The sequence below is a fragment of the Dendropsophus ebraccatus genome, chromosome 4, assembly GCF_027789765.1.
Source record: "Dendropsophus ebraccatus isolate aDenEbr1 chromosome 4, aDenEbr1.pat, whole genome shotgun sequence".
Lineage (NCBI taxonomy): Eukaryota > Metazoa > Chordata > Amphibia > Anura > Hylidae > Dendropsophus > Dendropsophus ebraccatus.
Window position 1 is genome coordinate 30,295,512 of NC_091457.1, and position 27,479 is coordinate 30,322,990.

General features: G+C 46.7%; 1 protein-coding gene and 1 non-coding gene across 2 annotated transcripts in view; one reads left to right on the top strand and one right to left on the bottom strand.

Moving 5' to 3' along the window:
* Positions 1–24,337, bottom strand: part of LOC138788003 (USP6 N-terminal-like protein) — a 69,487-nt gene extending 45,150 nt beyond the window's left edge. Inside the window, exon 1 of the mRNA XM_069965414.1 lies at positions 24,235–24,337. The gene's annotated coding sequence lies outside the window, so the exon portion shown is untranslated. The remainder of the gene's footprint in view (positions 1–24,234) is intronic.
* A 171-nt stretch (positions 24,338–24,508) lies between these two features.
* TRNAA-AGC (transfer RNA alanine (anticodon AGC)) lies at positions 24,509–24,581 on the top strand. The gene has a single exon. It is a non-coding gene; the product is annotated as a tRNA-Ala (tRNA).
* Positions 24,582–27,479: the final 2,898 nt, after the last annotated feature.

Below are 27,479 nucleotides of genomic sequence, written 5' to 3' on the forward strand. Positions count from 1 at the left end.
GTCATAAACCAGTTCTTTAAGGAATACCTTGAGTACTGTCCTCTATATTATTCCAGTAACTGCACACATGGGCACACATCTGGAACAATCCGCTTGTTCTACGGCTTCCATAGTGGCCAACAGTCCCAGTTTTGCCAGGACTGTCTTGGTTTTGAAGGGACAGTCTCTGTGAATAAATGTGATGGGTATGTCTTGACAAGCCCCGTCCCTGTGAAAACAAGCCAAACCCCCTGCGTAGACCCCTACACTTTTAACTATAGGCACTCCTAATGAGTCTTATAGTTAAAAGTGATTTGCTTTTAACTGCTCTGCCAGTCACTGCAGTCTTCTCTCAGCTCCAGGGCTCAGCAGGGATGTTACTCGCGCAGCAGAACCTGAAGAGAAGATAGTCGCGTACTGCAGGGAGCCAGGTAAGTATCTGTTGTTTTTTTTTGTTTTTTTTAAAATTTAATTTAATTTGTTTGGGGGAGATGCCCACATGAGGGGTTTATTCTAATAGAGCAACGAGCTATGGGTGGGGGATTGCCTATACCTGTAGGGGCGATTTCCTGGGGAAGAGGGGGGGGGGTTGACATCTATAGTGGTAAAAAACTATGGTAAAAATACAGAAATCCCAGTTTCCCAACATCTTGTATTGTATTCAGTATGATGCAGTCACTCAGCTATTCCGGCATCTTGCACTCAGTATAATGGGCGACACCCGGTTTTTCCAGACTCTTGTACTTGGTATAATGGGGGACACCCAGCTTTGCCAGCATCTTGCAGTCACTACCCTGTGGCTTCAGAAGTGTGTCAGATCTCTGTTACAGGCACACCTGCAGTTCCTGAACCCCTGCTCTGCTCATGGGCTGATGAACAGTGCTGTACAGAGCAGGGTCTTGTTACCCCTGTACTGTATATTCTTATACAGTACACAGAAAGGGGGGTGGGGGGCTGTCTGACACAATCCCAGTATCCGTCAGCCTCTGTATAGTGAACAGTGACCTCTACCACGGCTCACTGTGCTAGAAGCAGAGCAAGCGGCAGTACTTATTACTGCTACCTCTGCAGAGGCTGCTGAACACATCGATCGTGTCTGGCAGCCTCCCACTGTGTACTGTATATAATACAGTATATGGGGAGAAACGGGACACTACTCTGCTACTGTTTGGCAGTGGGTATTAAAGTAATGTACAAGCAAAAAAAAAAAAAAAAAGGAGTTTTTTCTTCAGTCAGAGTACTACTGCTTTAACTAACAGAATTGGTGATGCTTTCCATTAAAAAGGAACCAATCAGAACGATTGTGTTGATATGGTTCCCAGCTGCACAGTATAGATCTACTGTGCAGTTCCCCGAGGCTACCAGCTGTGTCTGCAATGGAGGCTTTACATGGGGGAAAAAGTTGTTTTATTCCAGCATGCAAGGCCATAAGAGGGGCGGCAACTAGTTATCTTGGCGGGGAGCTGCCTGTTAGCCGGGAGTGCGGGGATGATTGACAGGCAGTTAGTGGCCTCTCTGCCTGTCAATCATTCCTGCAGAGTGCTCTGACAGGCAGAGAGCTGTGACTAGTCACAGGCGACTTCCAGCCTAGGTGACTAGTTTCCACCCCTCTCCTGGCCTCACGTGCTGGAAAAAGGGTGGGTTCACACCTAGTGTATCTGCAGTGGATTTCACGCTGCGGATCTCTTCACTGTCCCTATCAATGAGATTACATACTCGCAGTGGAATAGTCATCCTGCTGTATGTAAAAGGCAGCCTCCTTAAACCCCCATGACCTAGCACATACATTACCGGTCCGTGCTCCGACTCGCTTTGGGGGTTCCAGGCGTCTGTATGTCCCGTTCAGCCTATCAGTGGCTGTGGCGGGACGTCCAGATGCGGGGAACCCCCCCAAAAAAAAGCTGGAGCGCAGACCGGTAATGTATGTATGTACCGTGCTGCGGGGGTTAAGGGGGCTGCCTTTTACATACTGCGGGATGAAAATTCTGCTGCGAGTATGTAATCTCATTGATCGGGACAGTGAAGAGATCCGCAGCATGAAATCCCCTGCAGATACACTAGGTGTGAACCCACCCTTATTCCGGCATGTGACGCCAGGAGAGGGGTGGAAACTAGTCATTTAGGCAGGGAGCCGCCTGTGACTAGTCTCAGCTCTCTGCCTGTCAGCGCGCTGATAGCCACGGTGAGTTGCATAGTAGATCTATACTGGGAAGCTGGAAACCATAACAGGACAATCATGCTGATTGGTTCCCTTTAAAGTAATGCCCCGGGAGGGGCGGCGGGGAGCTGCGGGGGGGCTGCCCGGGGGATCGCTGATCGTCCGGCAAGCCCATAGGATACGGCAGCGTCTGCTGCCGATGCTCCTATTCAACGGAGCGACGGCAGCAGATCGTTGCTGTATCAGTTGCTTGTTTTTCAACATGTTGAAAAACAAGCGACTGCAACGATCAGCCGACATGAATGGTGTCGGCTGATCGTTGCACTCTATTCCACGGGACGATTATCGTCCGTAGCGGCCGATATCGGCCAAATACAGACGATAATCATTCCGTGGAATAGGGCCTTAAGTGACAATGCAGGTAAAGTGCACATAATCCACTGCTTAGAGAGATTTTATTGTAATAAAGAATCCATCAGTCATAGGAATTTGTACGCAGTGAGACACTTGTACAAGGAGAGTCAGGGATTTGTCAGAGATCCAGTAACTTCTTTGGAGAAAACTAGACTGACTGGCACCACAGTATTAACTATATGTTAAAAACTAGACAGCTTCATTTATTAACATGAATAAGGGCCCTATTCCACAGGAACGATAATCGGCCCCATTCGGCCCGATTTGGCAGATTATCGCTAGGTGAAATAGAGAGAACAATCATCCGATGATCGTGTCATTGGCTGATCGTTCATTTAGGGCCAGACCTAAAATCATCGGTCCCCCACCGCGCATCGATACGGTGGAATAGCGGTGCGCGGCGGGCGACCAACGATTTGAGAAGCAGCAGCAGCATACGTTACCTGTAGGGCTTCTCCTTCGCTCTGTCTTCCTTCCCGGGTCCCGCGCGCTCTAGCTCCAGAATGGCCTGTCAGCTGACGGAGCGCTCAGCCAATCACAGGCCGGGACCGCCGCGGCCTGTGATTGGCTCAGTGGCCTGTCAGCTGAGAGGCCATTCTAAAGCTAGAGCGCGCGGGATCCGGGGAGGAAGACAGAGCGGAGGAGAAGCCCGGACAGGTAATGTATGCTGCAAGGGTTGCAAGGATATCGGTAACGATGTCCCTGCAGCCGTCGCTCAAGGATCATGGGGCCGTGGAATAGGCCCAGTAAACGAGCGGTGATCTAGCAGATCGGCGCTCGTTTACAACGTTCATTGGGCCCTACTCGGCCCATGGAATAGGACCCTAAGGGCCCTATAACACGGGGGGTTTTATCCACCAAACAGACCAGTAAGGCCCTGTGTAATAGGGTCACAGATCAACCATGTAATACGGGAGATTGTTCTACTTTTCTATTGTTGCCATTAGCTTTATTTTTTCCGAGTACAGTGGCACTTTGGTTTGAGAGTAACTTGGTTTAAGAGCATTTTGGTTTAAGAGCTCACAGTTTTTTCAAAATTCTGACTTGGTTTAAGAGCATTGCTTTGGTTTAAGAGCTCCCTGTACTGGGTGGGAGAGGTAGTGGGGGAGGAGCATGGTCTGCAGCACTGTACTCAGGAAGTCTTCCTCACCTTCCAAATCATAGCAGATCCACTTCAGGCTGGGGCTTGCATCAGGGGTCAGGACTGTGGAGGTAATCTCTTCATAGCTGTAACCCCTCTCTCTCTGGACAGAGAGTGCTGCATTTATGTGCCCACATATGCCCAACTCATTCCTTCATGCTCCCTGCAGTCTGTCAGTCCTGATTGGTCTATGCTGAACACCCCCCCTTACCCATTGCTGTCATGTGACCACACAGACCTCTGACAGCAGCCCTGCTTCTCTATTCTAGCCTGTTGTACTACGCTACTGCATTATGGGGATCTGCAGCTCCATCCTGTATCTACAAACTGCTGTTTTTCAGGTTTATGCACTTACTACACATTATACACCACACGCTGATTGCTATACTGTACAGTAACTTAAAATAACCCATATTCAGCTGCTTATAAATGTTTGTTTCATTTGTTTTACATGTTATTCAGAATATAAAATCATTATTTTTGGGGTTTGGATTGTGGAACCAATTTTCTGCATTTTAATGATTTCTTATGGGAAAATTTGCTTTGGTTTAAGACTGGATTTGGATTACAAGCATGGTCACGGAACAAATGTTGCTCATAATCCAAGGCACCACTGTAAATCCCAAGCCAATAGACTTGCTATCCAGCCTGTAATCACCATGACTGACTATGTGATGCTAAATATGGTGGTGACAATTGGACAGGGGCTTCCTGACAACAAGGGCTTCCAGACAACAAATACCCCATGGTTTTTCAGAAACAATGTATGTTCCACCTCAGCATGTACCGTGTGGATGTGGCATTTCTATTCACTAGGCACATGGAAAAGACTGTTCTTTTGACATGTTTCGGGGCAGTATATGCTATCGCAACTATACATTTGCAACTACAGTCATGTGTCACTCTACTCCTGATCCTCACATAAAGAACAGCAGATGGAAGGGAGTATGACTACAGGCCTGACTGCAAAGAGGAATTGTTTGTAGTCTGTTACCATGGAAGCAAAATGTCTGTTATCAATGTCTGTGGCAAGTGCAAACTTGAAAAATTTGTATGAGGACCCCCCCCATGCGCAAATACTGTGCAACATTCTTCAAGTCTGCACACCGTTTGTGCGCTATATGGGCATGGGGTGTCATGTCCTCCGGTGTGCAAAATTTATCAAAATTTGTGCCCGGATTAGCCAAAAAGCTGGATGTGTGTTCCCAAAATTTTTAATCGGAGCAATACAAGCATTACTTGCAAAGATATTTATACCATTACTCTGATGGAAAAAAATTCCTTCAAATCAATTGGTGCCAGAAAGTTACACAGATTTTTTAATTACTTCTATTAAAAAAAAATGTAAGCCTTCCAGTACTTATCATCTGCTGAATGTCCTGGAGGAAGTCATGTGTTCTTTCTAGGCTGACATTGTGCTTTCTGTTGCCTCTGTCTGCTTCAGAAACTGTACAGAAGATGAACAAATCCTTAAGGCAAACCTCTCCAGCTCAGCACAGTTCTTGACATAGCACTCTTTGCCTTGCTGCCACCTCTGTCTAAGTCTTACTGGTAAGACTACACCATGTCATGCAGGGCATGCAACAGCTGATAAGTACTGTAAGGTTTTTTTTTTGTTTTTTTTTAAGTAATGATTTACAAAAATCCTTTAACTTCCTGGCACCAGTTGAGTTGAACCTCTTATTTTCCTCTGGGTGCCCCTTTAGAGTTAAATATGGAGTCAAAGACAATCTAATACGCTCCTATAGATAGAAGCGAACACCTACTGCTTGCTTTGCTTGTGATGACAGCTAGTAAAGACCACAACACATGACCAGTATTGCTAAGGGTTAATTCTAAGTCTTAGCTCTGTGCACACCTCAGAAGCATCTTTTTAGCTGCCGCTTCCTTCTTAACAGGATGTTGCTAAAAACCAAAGAACACTATCTTTGCTTTATAGAGAAGACTGTGGTTTTACGCACAGAATTACCGTCCACACACAAGTCTCCTGCACTGTACGCAGATGAGGCTCAGATACGAAGAAGGCTCAAGGAAGAGGCGATTTTGTTTATAGACACCTTTAACGACCAATTTAAAGTGCCGGTTTAGATTAGAAAACCCACTTTTAGAGATCGGTGTTCTACCGCCTTCTTATATTTGCCAAAGCAACTACCAAGTCCATGTGTCGCTCTGCAGGGCCCAGAATGTCTATACTAAACAAGGAAAAATCACTACAGCTACCTACTTAATATGGATTCCCCTTTTAGCTACTCTACAGATCACTAACTGGCTATGGGAACTTAAAGGGGTTTTTAGGACAAAAACTACTGATGGCCTATCCACATGGCGATGCCAACTACAGAAGATTCCACTGTACAATGTTAATTTCCAGCTGATCAGCAAGTACGCTGGGAGTTGGTACCATGTTGTTGACCTATTTACAGGATAGCCCATCAATAGCTTATCAATATACCTTCTGTTACTTGATGCACTAAAGTTAACCGTTTTGTAATTCTTTAAAGGGGGGGGTCCAAGCATTTAGGATTAAAGGGAACCTGTCACCCCCCGTGCCGGGGTGACAGGCTCCCGACCCCCCGTTAGAGCCCCCTATACTCACCTAATCCCGCCGGGTCCCGCTTCTGGATCCGGTCGGGTGATGAAGATCTCAGCCGCTGCAGCCCGGCGCGCGCGCTGAGAGATGAGTCCAACACCCATAGAGAATGACAGGAGAATCCAGCGCTTCGTCATTCTCTATGAGCGTTGGACTCATCTCTCAGCGCGCGCGCGCCGGGCTGCAGCGGCTGAGATCTTCATCACCCGACCGGATCCAGAAGCGGGACCCGGCGGGATTAGGTAAGTATATGGGGCTCTAACGGGGGGTCGGGAGCCTGTCACCCCGGCACGGGGGGGGACAGGTTCCCTTTAAGGATAGGCCATCAATGGCTGATCATCAGGGCTTCCATGGGCACAGTGTGATGTTTTATTCCTTCTGTCATAGCATTTAAGGGAAATTAACGATTTATTGTTGGAGGATCATAACAAAATCAGGCATGGGGTGTGAATATCAGGCTGAGGGGCATGAATCAGGCATAGGGAGGTGGGACTAAAAGGCTAAATGGGCATAAATCTGGCTCAGGGGTGATTACCAAGATGAAGAGGTGTGATTCAGCCTCGGGAGGGTGTCAGTATGAAGCTGTGGAAGCATGAATCAGGCTGAGGGGGTGTGAGGGGGCGTGAGGGGGCCCTATTACACAAAACATTTTAATTATTTTGTGTGATAGAATACAACGATCAGCCGAAATGAACGACGTCGGCTGATCGTTGCAGTCGTTTGTCTTTCAACATGTTGAAAGACAAACGACTAATACAGCAGCGATCTGCTGCCGTGGCACCATGGAATAGGAGCAGTGGCAGCAGACCGATGCTATCTGCTATGGGCTGCCCGGACGATCTAGCAATCACCTGGGCCGTGAAACACAGACAACATGGAGGGTGAATGCTGGCCCTGGACTGTTTCCCTGCACAGCATAATGTAGCAACGTCATGCTGGGAGCGGGGAAACAGTTTGAATCTCCGGGGCTCTGTAATGACAGATGGCTGAGTGCGCGTGAGACATCCTACTCAATGAATGGAACAGGCGTGAGCACAAATTTAGTAGTGCGAACGGCTGCTAAGGCCGCATTCACACGTTCTGTGTTCGTTCCGTGAGGCACGGACAGTGAATTCTAAGCAAATTTCATAGTGTGAACACCATGAATGACAATCAGGGGATGTGAATATGAGGCTGAGGGTGTTATTAAACGGGCCAATGGGGGGCCGATAATAACTGTAAACCAGCGCTGATTGGCTAGATCGTTTACTGGGCCTATTCCACGGCCCAATTATCGTTTAACAAGGTCTGCATGGATGTCGTTACTGATGTCCTTGCAGCCCTTGCTTACTTTATTCATTACCTGTCCAGACCGCAGGGCTCCTCTTGCGGTCTTCTTTCCCGGGGTCTCGCACGTAAATTGTTAGCCGCCGGCCCCGCACCGCTATTACACATAGCGAATAATTTTAGGTTTAAACCTATATCAACGATCAGACGATGATCGTTGTCATCAGCTGATGGTTGTATTTATTAAATGGAGCTCCGTGGAATAGGCCCCTGAGTCTGAGGTGGTTTGAATCAGACTCACCCCTGACTCCCAGAGCCTAGCTACAGCTCTAAACTCTGTTGGGGCCATGCCTTTTTGGAAATCCACAGCAATATTCACTATTTTTTCGCAGATTGAAATTCATTGGTGAAACTAAGCAATTTCTAGAATAAATTTGTCTGCTTCCAGGATATTTAACTGCTTAAGCTACAAACCCATTGTTACTACAAACCCTGCAGAGAATAGCAAATGCCAAACAGCAGCATGTGCCACACATTTTTACAATTTATATGAAAATTCATATGAAAATAATCCTGTAGAGCTGGAGTTCATAGAAGAAGGCAAGGAACCAGGTTTTAGGTTATTGAATCTACTTGTTAGAAGGTTCTTGGTTTCAACTGACCTGACTACCTTACCCGACCTTACTGCATGTGCACTCTCTATAATTAGTCAAAAAAGGAAGTTAACTGCAAATTCCCTGTTTGGAGTCAAGAAGGAGGAGCCACTCTGGACAAACTGGATGTGCATGGCGAGTCTTGATAAGCTTTATTGCTGTACAGTGTTTCTGCTACTACTGGTTCAGGAGGACATTGTTTTAAAGGATAAGTCCGGCGAAAATTTTTATTGAAGTATAGTATTGGCCCCTAAAAGTTATACAAATCACCAATATACACTTATTACAGGAAATGCTTATAAAGTGCTTTTTTACCTGCACTTACTACTGCATCAAGGCTTCACTTCCTGGATAACATGGTGATGTCACTTCCTGCATAACATGGTGATGTCATGACCCGACTCCCAGAGCTGTGCGGGCTGTGGCTGCTGAAGAGGATGATGGCAGTGTCCCTCTGCCATCATCCTCTCCAGCAGCCACTGCACAGCTTTGGGAGTCGGGTCGTGACATCACCATTTTATCCAGGAAGTGAAGCCTGGATGCAGTAGTAAGTGCAGGGAAAAAAGCACTTTATAAGTGTATATTGGGGATTCGTATAACTTTTGGGGATCAATACAATACTTTAATAAAAATTTTTGCCAGACTTCTCCTTTAATAAGAATTCTCCCTATATACAGTGTGTGTTAAGTGATACAATAAAATGTAATGCTCACAGGGGACACAGCAATCAATGTTAGTGGGTCCATTAAGAGCTCAGGCAGCTGCAGTCAGAGACTATTTTACTGATGGCTCCCTATAAGATAACAGGAGGGTAATCTGATATTCCTGGCAGTCAGTGCTCCCATGTGTACAATGATCCACAGCTATAAAATCCATTTAGTAATTGATATTATATTCATGTAATATGGTAATAAAAAGCTTAAAGAGGTTGTAAGATGAGCCTCGATTTACACAAAGATTTTATGGATTTGACCCATTCATTAAATTCAAGAGCATCAGAGACGCCCATTTACGCACAGAGATATTCTGGGTATCAGGACAATCTTCCCATGACATAACTTGCATGACATATTTTTGTCGTTCAGTATACATATATCTATAGATATAGGTGTGTGTGTGTGTATATATATATATATATATATATATATATATATATATATATATATATATATATATATATATATATATATACACACACACACATCTATATCATCAGCTAAAACCTTATGATGTATAGGTCAACCTCATGTTGCCAAAATAAATGGGAACTGTAAAGCCCGGAGAAAGCACCTATGAGCATAGAAAAAGGTGGTGAGAACAGTGCTAGGCCTAGCAATAGGAGATGCATTCACCTGGGTGGGTTATGCATTGACAACGGAAGACAGAAATCTGTAAATAGCTGCAGCCAATTCAATGAGTTCATATGAATCTGGAATCCGGAAATACAAAAATATTATGCTGCCCTGCCATATAATAAAAACAATTGAAGTGAATGTACTATCAGGTACAAAAAATAAATGTACTATCAGGGCAAAAAATAAAATAAAATTAAAAACACTCCCAAAACTCACCTCTCTGCTCACTAACACTCCTGCACCGCTGTTAATTCAGGCGCCTCAGTGATGTCACTGTACATGAGATGCCAAAACCAGTCACCGGCCTCAGCAGTCACATCCTACAGTAAATGCACATGACTGCTGAGGTCTGTGGATGACCGGGCATGTCCTAAGTGTCAGGATGGAGAAGAGAAAGCACTGACAGCAGGGACAGGCACCAGTAGCAGGTGAGTACATGTTTATTTTTTTTCCATCCACCCTGAGCAGTAATAAATGGTGAAATATGTCTCTGTAAGAGACTTTTAATGAAAATAACACAAATAATACTCTAAAACTCGAGCAGCGGGCTTCAGTGGAGTCAGAGGACATAAGGGTCAAAGGAGAGAAGTGTTGCTGTAAGCCTTTTAAATTGTCACCACCACCGGTCTCATGTATCAGAACTGTTTAGTGTCCTTGTTGCCTATAGAGACTAATCCTAGCACGATTCTGGTAACAGTAGCATACAAGATAACTTTTGGAGAAAGGTGCGTTCACACGTACAGGATCTGCAGCAGATCTGCAGCAGATTTGAAGCTGCAGAATCAAAGCAAATCAATTCTAGGCCATCAAATCCGCTGCGGATCTGCTGCAGATTCAAATCTGCGCCATCAAATCTGCTGCAGATCCTGTACGTGTGAACGCACCCTTAGGGTACGTTCACACATACCGGATCCGCAGCGGATCTTCTGCTGCGGATCCGCAGAAGATTTCATTTAAATAACTGAACACAGCATCAAATCTGCACCATCGGATCTGCTGCGGATCCTGTAGGTGTGAACGCATCCTAAGGATATGTTGTAACCTTGCTTAAAAATCATATGTGTACTTACGTGGCAGAAGATCAGTAGCTGACCCTATGATTTGTGCCTCGGGTTTGCAGCATTGTTGCCAACCCACATTTGTTTTAATTTTTTTCTGGACACCTCAGGGCCGCTTTAACCAGAGGGCACATGGTGCACGTGCACCGGGCCCACTGGTTAAAGGGGCCCCCCGAGCAGGCCGGCCGTTGCTATGTGCGACCAATGCGGTCGCACAGGGCTCCGGCCACCAGCCTGTCAGGGGGGAGCGCCATCTACTTACCCCTCCATGGCGCCCCCTGCATGGCCCCCCCGTCCGCCGCTGCTGCGGCGCTTCAGCGACACTGACAGAGAGAGAGCCATTGGCTCCCTCCCTGTCAGTCACTCTTGTGGCCGCACTTCCTGCGGTCACAAGAGGCCGCACTCTCCCTCTAGCGCCCGACGTCACTGGAGCGTCGGCGCGAGGGTAAGGGGAGTGCAGCCTCTTGTGACCGCAGGAAGTGCGGCCACAAGAGGGAAGAGAAGAGGAACACGTGGACCTAGGTGAGAAAGTGTTTGTTTTTTTCAGTGTTATATAGCAGCTATATACTATTGGGGAGCACAGGGGGCTATATACTATGGTGGAGAACAGGGGGCTATATACTATGGGGGAGAACGGGGGCTATATACTATGGGGGAGCACAGGGGGCTATATACTATGGGGGAGCACAGGGGAGCTATATACTATGGGGGAGCACAGGGGGCTATATACTATGGGGGAGCACAGGGGAGCTATATACTATTGGGGAGCACAGGGGAGCTATATACTATTGGGAAGCACAGGGAGCTATATACTATGGGGGAGCACAGGGGAGCTATATACTATGGGGGAGCACAGGGGAGCTATATACTATGGGGGAGCACAGGGGAGCTATATACTATTGGGGAGCACAGGGGAGCTATATACTATTGGGGAGCACAGGGGGGCTATATACTATGGAGGAGAACGGGGGCTATATACTATTGGGGAGCACAGGGGGCTATATACTATGGGGGAGCACAGGGGAGCTATATACTATTGGGGAGCACAGGGGAGCTATATACTATTGGGAAGCACAGGGAGCTATATACTATGGGGGAGCACAGGGGAGCTATATACTATGGGGGAGCACAGGGGGCTATATACTATGGGGGAGCACAGGGGAGCTATATACTATTGGGGAGCACAGGGGAGCTATATACTATTGGGAAGCACAGGGAGCTATATACTATGGGGGAGCACAGGGGAGCTATATACTATGGGGGAGCACAGGGGGGCTATATACTATGGGGGAGCACAGGGGGCTATATACTATGGGGGAGCACAGGGGAGCTATATACTATGGGGGAGCACCGGGGGCTATATACAATGGGGGAGCACAGGGGAGTTATATACTATGGGGGAGCTCAGGGAGCTATATACTATGGGGGAGCTCAGGGAGCTATATACTATGGGGGAGCACAGGGGAGCTATATACTATGGTGGAGCACAGGGGGCTATATACTATGGGGGAGCACAGGGGAGCTATATACTATGGGGGAGCACAGGGGAGCTATATACTATGGGGAGCACAGGGGGCTATATACTACTGGGGAGCACAGGGGGCTATATACTATTGGGGAGCACAGGTTAGCTATATACTATTGGGGAGCACAGGGGAGCTATATACTATTGGGGAGCACAGGGGTCTATATATTATGGAGAGCACAGGGGGGCTATTTACTATTGGGGAGAGCACAGGGGGCTATATATTATGGAGAGCACAGGGGGGCTATTTACTATTGGGGAGAGCACAGGGGGGCTATATACTATTGAGGGGGAGCACAGGGGGGCTATATACTATTGGGGGAGAGCACAGGGGGGCTATATACTATTGTGGGAGAGCACAGGGGGGCTATATACTATTGGGGGAGAGCACAGGGGGGCTATATACTATTGTGGGAGAGCACAGGGGGGCTATATACTATTGGGGGAGAGCACAGGGGGGCTATATACTATTGTGGGAGAGCACAGGGGGGCTATATACTATTGTGGGAGAGCACAGGGGGGGCTATATACTATTGTGGGAGAGCATAGGGGGGCTATATACTATTGGGGGAGAGCACAGAGGGGCTATATACTATTGTGGGAGAGCACAGGGGGGCTATATACTACTGGGGAGAGTGCACAGGGGGGCTATATACTAATGGGGGAGCACACAGGAGGGCTGTATATAACTGGAGGAGCACATGAGAGTCTATATACTACAGGGACACCTTAAAACTATGGAGGCACAGAGGGGTGTAACTATGTAGGAGTACAGAGGGGTGTAACTACTGTATAGGGGTACAAGGGACCTAACTACTGTATGTGTTGGAGCCTAAAATATTTGTCTGGCAGATTCTGGAGAGAAGATTCACAGCCAGGGTAAGACTTCAAGGTGGCCCAGGCTGGATGGAGAGAAAAAGAAAAGGTGACAGACTCTGATCGGAGAAGACCCCCCCGGGTGAGTCACTGGATGTAACTTCACTCTGTTATAGGCTTGTACTGATAGGGGTCATGGTGTGGCGGTATTATGTAATGGTATCATTGGTGATATCTTTCTGTTTTGTTTAGTGCAGTTTTTATGTAATATGTAATCACTGAATGGTGGAAATAGTGTTATAAGGTAACTACTGTATGTATTGGGGCTCTTGATACAGTGTGGGGGCAAATTCAGTACATTATACAATGTGCAGAAAGGTAAGGGGGGGCCCACTCTTGAGGGCTGTGCACTGGGCCCACCAATGTATTAAAACGGCCCTGGGACACCTTACCAAAAAATCTTGTCTAGTCAACATTTTTTATGGACACTTTGCAAAATAATGAACACAAAAGAGTACAAGTAATACAAGTATAATATTCAGAATACAGTGGTGCCTTGCATTACGAGCATAATTCCCTCTTAAACCAAAGAAAATTTTACCATAATACATAATTGAAATGCAGACAATTGGTTCCACACCCCAAAAATAATGATTTTTTTTATGTAGAACAAATGAAACAAACATTTAGAAACAGCTGAATACGTCATATTATAAGTTACTGTACAGTAATGGAGAGGATGGGAAACACAAGGACTGACAGAGACTGCAGGGAGTATGAAGGAATGAGCAGGGCAGATGTGGGCACATAAATGCAGCGCTCTCTGTCCGGGGAGAGAGGGGTTACAGCTATGAAGAGATTACCTCCACAGTCCTGTCCCCTGATGCAAGCCCCAGCCTGAAGTGGATCTGCTATGATTTGGAAAGTGAGGGAGACTTTCCTGGGCCAGAGTACAGTGCTGTAGACCCCGCTATGCAAACCATGCCCCTCTCCCACTTCCCCTCCCACCCAGTACAGGGAGCTCTTAAACCAAGTCACAATTTTGAAAAACTGTGATCTCTTTCCCGGAATACCCCTTTTAGGCCCTATATATAACTATTGAATTTGACACTTATTTTAGTGGAAGCACATGCATACACAATATGAAAAATGGATTGGACAGAAAAGGTTTATAGAACTGATAAATAACTTGTGCCTGACACATGGTCTGGGTAGACATAGTGCCCACTATGGAATATGCGCCTTCGCTTGAAGTTCCACGTTCCACTGGCTCAATGATATTCTCAAGCTCAATCCGCCTTCCGCATAAAGAACTGACAGCTACTTTTTATGGGCTCCCTGTTCTGGCTCTTGGAAAGCTAACCCTCCTCTATAGGCTGTATAGATAGGATGATCCTTATGAACAAACCCTTTAAATCTGTGTATATCTATATAACATAGACATATATGTCACTTTAATAACTATACAATATGAGTAACATATACAGACCTATACTGAGGTAGTATACAGACCTATTACTGAGGTAAAGATGCCCCACTATCAATGCCCTGGTGTCATTCTTCCCTCCTGCACATAAGCCATGTGTATTTAGATGACCGTCTTATTCAAGGTATTAAAAAAAGCCGAGTTTATCTCTATAAATAGAGTCACGGGCCAGATATTAACCTCACGGATCTCAGCTGATGTCAAAGTAAACCCACTACTCACAAATGCTGCTAGTTAAGTCACTTACTCAGTCTGGATACATTAAGGCTATGTTCACACTACGTATATTTGAGGCTGTATATTTGAGGCTGTATAGCAACCAAAACCAGGAGTGGATTGAAAACACAGAAAGGATCTGTTTACATAATGTTGTAATTGAGTGGATGGCCGTCATTTAATGGCAAATATTTGCTGTTATTTTAAAACAACGGCTGTTATATTGAAATAATGGAAGTTATTTACCGTTATATGGCGGCCATCCACTCAATTTCAAAATTGTGTGGACAGATCCTTTCTGTGTTTTCAATCCACTCCTGGTTTTGGTTGCTATGAGGACCTGACATGAGGACCAAATACAGCCTCAAATATACATAGTGTGAACCCAGCCTTCAAGCTGTATCGGGCATCTTGTAGAGATCCTGTATGGCCTGACCTTGGTGTGCACTTGTGGCGCACAGTACTTACAGTATTTACATACTAGACCGATAGACTGATGTGAGTGATGACAAGCTCTGTACAGTGCTGCGGAATACATTAGTGCTGTATAAATAAGCATTGAATAATCCTCCCACTACAGGGATATTGTGTACCATAGCCAGAGAGTATATTGGGTATAGCTGGAATATATATATGTCCTGAGCTGCTCACAGCAGATGACACCCAACTCATCAATAAGTCAAAAGCCATATATTACAAAACACTATCACACCTTCAATCCTACACTATAAAACAAGTCAGACATCCACACTACATCTCTGGCCCTAGATGACCACATACCCTAACACAGATGCTAATTGACTCCTGATGAAGCTGCAAGGGGGAGCGATACATGTGGGGGTATTCTCTGCCACACTGAGGTGATACTTTATACTTCCTTTACAGGCTCTTTTGCCCGATACACTTGCACATTAGTTTACCTGTGTATAGAATAGGGATAATTGTTTACCCAGCGAGTCGGGCGGTCTCCCCATACCAGGGTTTAAAGTTTTTCGTATGGTCCTTGATATTTGTATGTACTTGTAAGTTTTGTCCACATGATTAATCTGCAGATACAATAGAGAGGAGTTTTTATTCGGATGAATTTTGGGTGTGCAGCTCTCTCTGACACACGGCTTGTTTCTTCTATTGTGCATTGTATTTTGTGTGTTCAGCTGCACCCATAGTTCCAATACGGGCATTAGGGTGGTGCCCACCTACTTTCACTGATTCCAGCAAAGTTTAAAGGGAAGCTGACAGCATGGATATACATACCATGTTTCCCCGAAAATAAGATCTAGGGCAATGATTTCCAATCTTAGAAATATTAGGCCTTCCCTGAATATAAGACCCAGCGGCAGTTCTAAAACTCCACCCCACTCCATACATTAGTGTTGGCAGGTCTTACTACTTTCCCTGCACTGCCGCTGCTCCAAGGACTGTCATGTAACACATGAGAGCTGGAGAGGCCGGCCAACGCCGCTGTCCCTGTGCTGCAACCACTGCTGAGGACCGCGGTACACATGTGAGCTGGAGGGGCCCATTGCCACAATACCCCTTGTCCCATGAACACAGCTGAGCTGGAGAGGCCTGCAGTTGCCGCCGCTGTCCCTACCATTGTGTGCATGTAAGCTGGGGATGCCCGCCGCTGCAACACCCTTTATGGAAAAATAAGACATCCCCTGAAAATAAGACCCAGTGCATCTTTAGGAGCCAAAATTTATAAAAGACACTTATTTTCGAGGAGACAAGGTATATCCATGCTATCCACGCCGATCATTGCACACCTTTTGTAGTGTCTGTGACACTGTCAGCTCCTGCCCCGCAGAGCTTTAGGGCCCTCTTCCACAGGACGATTATCGGTCGCATAATAGTTAACGATAAACGTTTTAAACGGCTATTACGAAAGACCTGAAATCGTTCATACATTTACATGGAAAGATAATTGTTACTTATGATCATTCTTGCAATCGTCTTGTCGTCGCTATTGCGTTCGTCACTACTGCGAACAACCGAACGACTTCTTATTCAATATGAACAATTTGCGAACAAGCAACGATAAAAATAGGTCCAGGTCTTATTTAACGATTAACGATTTCTCGTTCGGTCGTTAGTCGTTAACTGCTATTCAACCGAACGATTATCGTTTAGATTCAATCGATTTAACGATAATCTGAGGCCACTGCTGAATCTTCAGGCCTCTTCGCCTCCTCTAAAATGACAGACAGTGGGGGCTGAGATACAGATACAGTGGCGGCCAGGGAGAGGGGCAGGCACTGACATTGTCACAGACACACCTCTGTGACGCTGTCAGGCTGGAACAAATATGCTTTTTAGTGAACACGCCGGATCACAGAACATCTCTGAAGGTATATATGTAATGCTCCTGTGATCAGCGTCTGGAAACTGGCAGTACAAATATATGCATATCCATGATGTATTATCTACTGAAGATGCACCCTGGCCAGCTGCGTCCTGCATTGTTCACCTGCAGGTTGGAAGTCCTTACCAAGTGACATGCACAGTATATGGTCATCTCGGGGTTATAGATTTATAGAAGTATGTACTGTCAGTAAAACCGTGGGTAATAGAGGAGCACTATTGTGTTGAGTAATATATAGCTATATAAATAAAGAAATTATACTGCTTATTATGCCACTATTAATAGATGCCCCACAGATTAAAGGGTTTTATGGTGTGTTTACACAGGAGATTTATCTAACAGATCTTTGAAGCCAAAGCCAGGAAGAGACTATAAACAGAGAACAGATCATAAAGGAAAGACTGAGGCCCAATCTGTGCCGCGATGACCGGATCCCCAATAGAAGTGCAGCCCCCCCCCCCCCCCCCCCCCCACGGCAGAGGAGATGATAGGTGTGCAGAAGACAACTGCTCGTGTACTCCCCCTGTGCAGGCCGGCTCACGTGTTAATCGGCACTGGGGGAGTAGGCAAGTGATTGTCTTCTGCGCTCCTGTCATCTCTGCTGCCAGGCGGCGGGAGGGATCCGTGCCTCGGTCTGCACTAGGACATGTCCTATTTTTTTCCGCAGTGGGGGTCGCGGCACAGATTGTGTGAATGGCTGCATTTATTTGAATGGTTGCCGTTCGCAGATCCACGACCACGGACAATTTTACAGGACGTGTAAACGCAGCTTGAGATTTCTCCTCTTTTCAAATCCATTCCTGGCCTAGGTTTTAAAAATCTGTCAGATAAATCTCTCTGTGTAAACGCACCCTTAGATGCTTTAATAAACGGACCCTAAAGGACCAGATGGTATAATGACATTAATAGCCAGAACACATGGATAGGTAAAAGGTGTATCCAACTTTAGACTGACCCTGGGGACCCTGGAACCTCATTCTCAGGATCGGTGGTCACTGCTTCTCAATATAGCTAAGAAAATGTGGATGTGCCAACCACTCAGTTTTGACAGTCTCTTCTTTATTTAGTCCTGAAGTACTATTAATAAGACGCTGCCTTTCAGCCGTCCCTATTTCAGTAGCTCCAATCATATATCTGTATCTCTAACATTAAGGAGACAACTGCGTATTCCATAAAAGAAAGTCATTCTAGTAAAACTACATCTAAATTCTAAATGATAAAATAGTGTGTGAGCGAAGCATTGGGGGGATATGGCACTATTAGCAGTCATATGTATGGTTGGGGTCACATATGTCTATCCATCTGATATAGTTGTCATCTAGCACAGGTGCCAGATTAAAGAACGCTGCATGCAGTCTTTTCTGATCTGGCAAAACAACGCCAAAGGGCAACTATGCCACAGGGTCCATTTTAGCCTATGGGGCAATGCATAGGAGGTTAGATATAAAACATCTACCAGACTGCATCCATGACGGCTCCTGATCAATGGACATAAGGGCAGATCCACTCAGATTCATAATATTTAGAGATGATCCACCATCATCAATAGGTCCTGTTGCATTTACTGTCAGAAAGAAGTTTTCAAATAATTCAAGTCCCTGTGAAACACCGCACTATATTACAGATGTGCTGAGAAAGTGTCAGATTATCAGATTTTCTGGATTATTGGAGGTCAGATGAAAGGAATCCCATATATATGCCAGAATGACTGCGATCATGAGGCTGCAGCAAACAAACAACTACATACATACATACTTACAACCCACTGACAGACCAATGCATCATCTCACCAGGATCTTATGTACCCCCAATTACTGTCCAGTGTATAGGATCATACAGCCCTAGCAGTCACATGTACATCAGCTAATATTCACCTATTAGACCGGAAAACAGCAACATATTCATAATATATACTAGCTAGTCATATAACATGTAGATGTCAATCCATCATGAACCCCAATTTTATTGACCTCAGTGCCGCAGAATGTCAGGTCATGCTGGGAAATATAGTGCCACAGCTGACAAGACATAAGCTGGGGATCACTGCCCTACGTAGGCATTATACACACAGCAGAGATGTGCACAGAGCCTGTGCAGAGGCTGAAGGAATCTCTGAGCTACAGAGGTGATGTACCAGGCACAGCAGCCAATACTCAGCATGGAGTACCAGGCACAGCCACCTATATTCAGCATGGAGAGCCACAGCCCCGATGGGCGGTCAAGTGGCCGAGGGAACTGTATGACACCCAGCAGGTCATAAAGCAATGTTACTCATAGCTAAACTCCATTTGCACAATGTCCATTAAAATCAGCAGGAGTTACGTAATCTGTATAACTTCTGCGCTTCGACTGCTTCGGATGGGGGCAGGAAAAAAAAATTACAGTATGAGAATCCCCCTTTAAAAGGACTAATGGATGAAACTCGCTAGGCGTCGTACAGTTGCCATGGTAACCCGACTGCTCAGCATTGGCTGTTACTCTCTACACACTTTTTAGAATGGGCAGGAAGGCAGCTCTCAGGTACACTTTAAAGTGACAATGGGAAGAAGGACAAGCAAAGCGACTAGTGACAGCAAACCTTTTTTGTGGACTTTACTAATGGCTAGGATAGACCATCAATATGAGATTGATAGGGATTCAACACCACTAACCCTCAATGATCAGCTGTTTGCCAGTGCTCCATCCATTGCGTAGTGGTCATGCTAGGGTACTGCAGCTGAGCTCCTAGTAAAGTGAACAGGAACTGAACTGCAATAACCCAGGACAGCCACAAAACAGTATATGGCACTGTCTGCTTCTAATTTAGTTCTGTGTATGCAGGTGCTCGAACTCTGGCAAACAGCCAAATAGTAGGGGGTGCTGGGTGACCACCACCAATGAGATATTAATGGTCTAGCCTGGGGATGGGCCATCAGTTAAAAATAAAAAAAAAAGTCTCAGAAAACCCTAAGAATTTCCATGTCTTACATATCTGTCTGCCATTATCTGCCCTCCAATGAAATGAACAACAACTCTCAAAGGAGGAATTTCCTTTTCTGTATATGAAACTATGTGGGCAGAGAGGAGCGAATTTACAGTATCTGGATTCTGCTCATCAGGCCATGGTCTTTAAAGTCTGCCCTGCTCAGTGCCACTGCTCCCAGGGTGTTAGGAAAAGATGGATCCTGTCCTGGAAAACTTAGATAATACATGTCCTCCCATATCTGAATGTTAAAGGGGCTGTCTACATAAAGTATAAATGCTTTCCTTAGCTGGAGTATGTGTACAAATATTGCACAAGCTATACTTACCTGTCTCACCCCACAACAACTGCTGCTGTTGTTTCCCCAGTCCCAGAGAAAGTTTGTATAAGGAAATAAACACAAAAGTAAACTCACCTGTCTGATCTCCCGCCTCTGCTGTTCTAAGTCCTCAGTGCACTCTTCTTGCCTCTGCTGACAAGCCCTGAAGAAAATGTCTGCTCAGCCGATCACTGGCCATAGCCATTCACACTTGAGCAGGCTTTTTTTTGCAGGGTCAACACATCATCAGAAAAAGGAAGTAGTACCACAGACCAGGAGCTGTCTGCACAGCAGTTGGGGGGGAAGGGGTTGGGACAGGTGAGTATCCTTTATTTTTGCAGAACTCTGGGTCCTTTCTAAAAAAAGAAGAGAAAAAAAAACACATTTCATCCCTGTACACCCCCTTAAATAGTCAACAATGCGTGGACTAAATACACACACAGGATATGGGAAAAGTAAGAGATCGAGGTGAGTTGGACCTCTATACAGGGCCTCCGACTTCTCTGTTATAAATGCAGACACAGGTTCAGCACGTGACCCATGGCTCTATTCATTCCTATGGACAAGGTAATTTTTCAGCTTCCAGCTGACTATAAATAAAAAACTGTGTAGCATCTAAAGTCCCTTCAGGTATGTTGTGAGGAGGGGGAGGAAGGTGCCCATATACTTTATAGTAAGGTTGGTATAAGTGTATGGGGTCCTCCCATTTATTGTATTCACATTTGCGGACCCATTCATTAGTACTGCCCCATAAACTCATCTGCATGTGTTACATATGTGTGTTGGGCTGGGATCCTCCATCTTGAATGAAGGGGTCTGTGCCCTTGCAGATAGGTTACAGATGGCTGCAGGTGCACATCCGTAGTTCTGTCCTTAGTTGCGGATGTGGCCTTAGGCTGCATTGACATGTTCCGTGTTCCGCACGGAACACGGACGTGGAATGCCTGTAATGGATTCCCCCCCCCCAGTCAGCATCTGTGATAAGATGCTGGGAGCGGGGGAACTGTACAGATATGTGCTGCGCTGTAATGACAGAGCCGCACGGCTGATTCATTACAGCACAGCACATATCTTATCACAGATGCTGACCGGGCGGGGGGAGAAATCCATTACAGGCATACCACGTCCGCGTTCCGTGCGGAACACGGAACGTGTGAATGCAGCTTTACTGTAGCCTAAACATTCAGAAGCCTTTTTAGAAATCATTAAAAAAAAAAATCTGTCTAGGGTAATACAGTCAATACGAGGGTGAGAAATTCTGCAGCTGCATCTCCCTCCTCTCTTTCACGCTGGTTCAGAATGCCAGCTACTGTAGTAACCTCCTGCTCATCAGGCATGGTTAGTTAAGGCTGTGTTCACATATGGTTCTAGGTCCCACTAGCAGCCTCCATTGCAGATGTCATCAGGATGTACTTCTGTGCTGCTGTGGTACTGTAGAGATGAGAGCAAGAAGTTTGGGAAACACAAGAGGAGTCGTATAAACCACAGCGTTATCCATTACAAAGACAACTGTGTTCTGCGTTTGACATGTTATTTTTGTCGCCCTGTTCATATCTTGCCCACCTTCAGGAACCTGTTTTTATACCACATCCCCATTCCGGTAAAGACGTTCACATCCTCAATATCTGACGGGCAGCATTACCATACATTCTCCTCTGTTCTGTGCTCAAGGACCATACAGGGAGGAAAACACCAAGAACTTCCAAAGAGGGAACTGCACACCAAGGCCAAGGCTACATGGTGACTGTGACATGGGGCGTACAGCCAAACAATGCTGTATATCACACTGCAAGGACCATGCTGCATCATCGCCAGAGTAAGTGAACGGGGTCATGCTGTGATCGCTACCCAAGAATTGATCCATTGAGGATTTCTTGTGGCTGGGGACTTTCATTTACATGCATTAAGGGGATGCAGCTCTATCCCCTTAATGCATCATGTCAATCGTTCGGTGCAAGACCCAAGTATGAGCCAAACTTTACTGTGTGGTCCCAACCTGTAGAGCAGCGTTCTATCTCTGGTTTCTGCATCAAACCATTTTTAGTAGGATACATTGTGTGTTGCACAATGCGGCGCATGGTGCACAATCCTCAGCGCAGTACACAATCCTGTGCATGATGCACTATACAGCACATGAACACAATCCTGCATACAGTGTACAATGCCCTGCATGCTAATACTGTGCATGCCATACAATACCGCGCATGCTACTTCTTCACATGCCATCAAATACTGTGCATGCTACTCAACACTGCATGTGCACAAGTGAATGTGACAGGGAGTACAGAGCTGTGACATCACTCAGACCCCTCTCTGCTCTCTATAAGACATATGATGAAGTGTACAGAGCTGTGACATCACTCAGACCCCTCTCTGTTCTCTATGACATATGATGGGAGTGTACAAATCTGTGACATCACTCAGACCCCTCTCTGCTCTCTATAAGACATATGATGGAGTGTACAGAGCTGTGACATCACTCAGACCCCTCTCTGCTCTCTATGACATATGATGGAGTGTACAGAGCTGTGACATCACTCAGACCCCTCTCTGCTCTCTATGACATATGATGGAGTGTACAAATCTGTGACATCACTCAGACCCCTCTCTGCTCTCTATAAGACATATGATGGAGTGTACACAGCTGTGACATTACTCAGACCCTTCTTTCTCTCTATAAGACATATGACATCACTCAGACCCCTCTTTCTCTCTATAAGACATATGACATCACTCAGACCCCTCTCTGCTCTCTATAATGGTGCGTTTACACAGAGAGATTTATCTGACAGATTTGTGAAGCCAAAGCCAGGAACAGACTATAACCAGGGAACAGCTAGTAAAGGAATGACTGAAATATCTCCTCTTTTGCAATCCATTCCTGGCTTTGGCTTCAAAAATCTGTCAGATAAATCTCTCTGTGTAAACGCACCCCAAGACATATGACATCATTCAGACCCCTCTCTGCTCTCTTTAAGACATATGTACAGAGATGTGGCATCACTCAGACCCCTCTCTGCTCTCTATAAGACATATGATGGAGTGTCAGTGATGGACATCACTCAGCCCTCTCTATGACATCACTCAGCCCCCTCTCTATGACATAGGACATCACTCAGCCCCCTCTCTATGACATAGGACATCACTCAGCCCACTCTCTATGACATAGGACATCACTTAGCCCTCTCTCTATGACATATGACATCACTCAGCCCCCTCTCTATGACATAGGACATCACTCAGCCCCCTCTCTATGACATATGACATCACTCAGCCCCCTCTCTATGACATATGACATCACTCAGCCCCCTCTCTGACATATGACATCACTCAGCCCCCTCTCTGACATATGACATCACTCAGCCCTCTCTCTATGATATATGACATCACTCAGCCCTCTCTCTATGATATATGACATCACTCAGCCCTCTCTCTATGACATATGACATCACTCAGCCCCCTCTCTGACATATGACATCACTCAGCCCCCTCTCTGACATATGACATCACTCAGCCCTCTCTCTATGATATATGACATCACTCAGCCCTCTCTCTATGATATATGACATCACTCAGCCCTCTCTCTATGATATATGACATCACTCAGCCCCCTCTATGACATATGACATCACTCAGCCCCCTCTCTATGACATATGACATCCTCTAAGGATGTGGTCGATGTGCTAGATAACATGGCAGGACAGTGATGAGACAAGAGGCAGCAGCAGCCATAGAGACTCCCCCATACCCAGCGCACGGCCACAGTCCCGGAGCTCAGGCTGACGAGCCATTGTTAAGCTCCGGCATCTGCCCCAGCCGCCGCCGCACACTGCTATATATAGGATGAGCACGCTGCACGGAGAGCTACAGAGGATAACACATAACGTGTGCACGGGGCAGAGAGATGCTCCGGATGATACCGCACTGCTCCTACCTCTGAGCCGTTAATCCCCGGTCACATTGATGGACACGATAGCGGTTTCCCCGGAACGCATCCTCCTCCAAGCGCAGCAACAGCTGAAGGCAAAAGCGCCCAACAGTGAGCAGCCCGACGCCTGGCCCCGCCCCAGCTGTCAGTCACTCTGGAGCATGCGCACTGCGAGCTTTAGCGTGCTGGTAGTGTTCTACTGGATAAATGCTATTGGTCGCCGGCAGCACGCGCCTGTTACTGAGCACAACACGCGCCCGCCGAGCAGTAACTCAGAGTAGGGGAATTAGCTCAAATGGTAGAGCGCTCGCTTAGCATGCGAGAGGTAGCGGGATCGATGCCCGCATTCTCCAATGTTTTTCATCATTCATATTGCGCCTTGAGCTGACTCCTGGAACTGGACTGTATATAAAATTATTTAAAGGGGTATTCCAAGCATGCAGAGTTCTCCCTTAGTCACAGGCTAGGTGACAACAAGTGCTATCTATCTCCATCTCTATGGTGCTTGTGTAAAGTGCCAAGCTATGCGCCATTTATTTAGGGGGCCAGCTTTCCTTTCTCCTGATCAGTGGGGGTTCAATAGTGAGGCCCCCACCATTTTGCTTGTTATTCCTAATATTGTGGATAGGTGATAACTTTGGGAATATACCTTTAAGACTGCATAGCCCCATTAGAATTTGACACTAGCATTGGCGATGTACTCTAAGGCTAAGTGCACACGGAGCAAAAGTGGCAGAATTTTCCACCGCGGAATGCCGCCAGACTCCCCGTCATAATGACAGTCTATGGGAGGCTCGCGCGCCTGCTCTCTCTGCGCTGAAGAATGTTCAAGCGTGCGCGCAAGCCTCCCATAGACTGAGAATGAGCGAGGAGAGGACCTCAATGTCACATGGTCTCCTCCCTGCTCTGTGTCAGTGAGACAAGATGGCCGCACAGACTTTCACTATGACTCCGACTTATCATGTGACACAGACGGGAGAGGACCACGCTGGACGCACTCTTCTCCCGGTTCATTCTCACAATTGGTCAGGGTCTGAACACTCAGACCGATCAAAACGCTCCATCAAGTTTTTGGAGGGAAATTGGACCCTGCTGGAAGTGGAGGAGCAGGAAACAAGTATTGTCAGAGCATTTTAGAGCCCTAAACACCCCCTATAACATTGATAGTGCACCCCACCATATAGCCGGGGGGCTTTGACTACCAGTCAGGAAAGCAGACAGGATCAGTGCTTATCGGTGCACCTCAGTTATAGTTAGGGTACTATTACACCAAGCGATTATTGTTCACACTTGGCCAATTAACAGCCACTCCGTACGATAATCATTTTGTGTAACAGGTCATGTTTTAGATCGGCTGATCGTTGATTTAAAGCATGACCTAAAATCCCGATAACGATAGAGATGGTCTTCTGGCTGTCGCTCCGAGCAATAGCAGCAGACAATCTCTACTATGGGCCACCCGGACTATCTAAAGATCGCCTGGGCATCCCCATCCGCAGCTCCCCTGGCCCCCACCCCACACGCTCAATGTCGGTGCATGTAGTAGGATAGACAGCGAGTGGAGAACAAGGTTGAAGGTGGGTAGGACTTAAAGTGTCACTGTCATGCAATTAGCCGAAAAATGGGTTTATTAGCCGAAAAATGCATTTTTATCATGAAAAAGCAGTTTGAAGTTCTCCCCCCTGTCTTCATTGTTCTCCTATGGAGAGAGCTAAATAAAAGACCAAAACAGGACAACAAAGAGTTAATCTACAAATACCTCACCCTTTATCTCCTCTGACAGTCACCACTAACCTCTCTGAGCTCTGATTACAGCTGTCACCCAGCTCAGTGCCTGTAATCCTTTGTTATCTGCTTTCTGCTGTCGGCTAACTCCCTCCTCCCCCCTCCCTAGAACAGACAGGGTTGTGTCTGATGCAACAAGTCACAATTTCCTGATCTTTTGCAGTGAATGGAAAAGAGGAGGGAGGGGGGACCTGGGAAAAGGCTTTTTAAATGCAGATAATGGCATATTCGGTTAATAAACTGTAACGCCTGGAGTCGTGGATCCACTGAACCGTCACTAGCGATGGCACTAACCTCACCAGGGAGCGGAGTCTAAGGGGCCGCTGGTTTTCACCAGAGCCCGCCGCAAGGCGGGACGGACTTGCTGCGGCAGGCGACCCCCAGGCTTGGTTGCTAGTGAAGGCAGGCGAGGTGTGGCAGGAACAGTAGTGCAGGCAGAGGTCTGTAGGCGTAATCGCAGGTGGCAGACAGTACTCAGGAAACAACGGGTAAAGCAGCGGACAGGAGCTAGGGACCGGGACAGCGGACAGGAACTGGGAACAAGGACTGAGGTCAGGAACAACAGGAAGCTGGGCCAAACGCTATGGGAAGCATGTAGAGGCTCCAACACGAGGGACAAGGCATGCTGGGATTTATAAGGAGTGATTAGTGCAACTTCCAATTAGGGGCGGACTGGCCCTTTAAATCTGAGACAGCTGGCGTGTGCGCGCCCTAGGAGGCGGGGATGCGCGCAATGGCCGGCACAGACAGAGACAGGAGCGGGGCGAGGTAAGGCGCCCCCCCCCCGAGGCCGAACAGGTAGCAGCGCTGGGTCCCTGCACATGGACCCCAGCGGCTGCATGGGGCAGAGAGAGGTCGCGGCGGCGGCCCGGAGCACGGGACGCCGCGGCGGCCGTGACAGTACCCCCCCCCCTTTGGCCTCCCCCTCTTTCTTGCCTGCAGGAACCTCTTGATAAGATCTTGGTCCAGGATGTTAGTCTCGGGTTCCCAGGACCTCTCCTCAGGACCAAATCCTCTCCAATACACTAGGAAGAACCGTCTTCCTCTGACAGTTTTCATGGCCAGAATGTCTTTAACAATGTAGACGTCGTCCGAGACGGCTTGTGGAGCAGCGAACGAAGACTTATTGGAGAATCGGTTGAGGACCACTGGTTTTAAGAGGGAAACATGGAATGCGTTCGGAATCCGCATAGTAGGGGGTAGACGGAGTTTGTAGGTGACTGGATTGATGCGTTTTAGCACCCAGAAAGGACCGAGGAATCGAGGACCCAACTTGTAGCTGGGAATCTTGAGTCGGACATATTTGGCCGAGAGCAAGACTTTGTCACCTGGGAGAAAGTTTGTGGCAGGTCTTCTTCTCTTATCCGCCTGGTCCTTCATGCGATCAGATGCCTTGAGCAAAGATTGACGAGTCTGTTCCCAGATCAACTGCAGGTCAGACAACAATTCCTCCACAGCTGGGACCT